Genomic DNA, 596 nt, shown 5'->3' on the forward strand with positions numbered 1-596 from the left:
TTTAATAGTGCAGTTGTTGTTTGGTTATTTCAGCTTTAGTTATCCTGCGTGGGTTGTCATGTTTTCTTGTGGCTGGTGTAGCTGATGAGGGAGTGATAAATGTGTTGCCTGTTAGATAACCAGTTTATGTCTAAATCATTAAAACTGTCTCGGTGGCAGGATCTGTGCATATTGATATACCAGGAAATGTTTGAATACTTCTTTCACTAGAGCAAGGGCTCTCTGTAAGGGAATTGGCTGGGGTTGGTGTATGTATTCTGCTTACCAGAACTGTGTTTGTCCCTCAGTTTGGGGTACTATTCTATTTCTATTTCTAGAAAATAAGGGCTAGTAATGTGGCAGCTAAAAAAATTAAACCCAAGCAAAACAACAGCAAAACTCCCCAGACCCCCTTTCCCTCAGCATCCAGCACCACACCCTGCCCCCCTCCCCCCAAAAAAGCAACTTAATAATGTTTCTATTTATTTCTTTTGAAATAATGCAATTTCAGCAACTTCCTGTGTGGCTTTACGGTGTTGATCGATATCCCTTTGCTTTGATTTCAGGCTGAGGAATCCTGTAAATGCAATGGCTGGAAGAACCCCAACCCTCCTCCC

The sequence above is a fragment of the Acanthisitta chloris genome, unplaced genomic scaffold (genome assembly GCF_000695815.1).
Source record: "Acanthisitta chloris isolate BGI_N310 unplaced genomic scaffold, ASM69581v1 scaffold7094, whole genome shotgun sequence".
In the NCBI taxonomy this organism is placed as follows: domain Eukaryota; kingdom Metazoa; phylum Chordata; class Aves; order Passeriformes; family Acanthisittidae; genus Acanthisitta; species Acanthisitta chloris.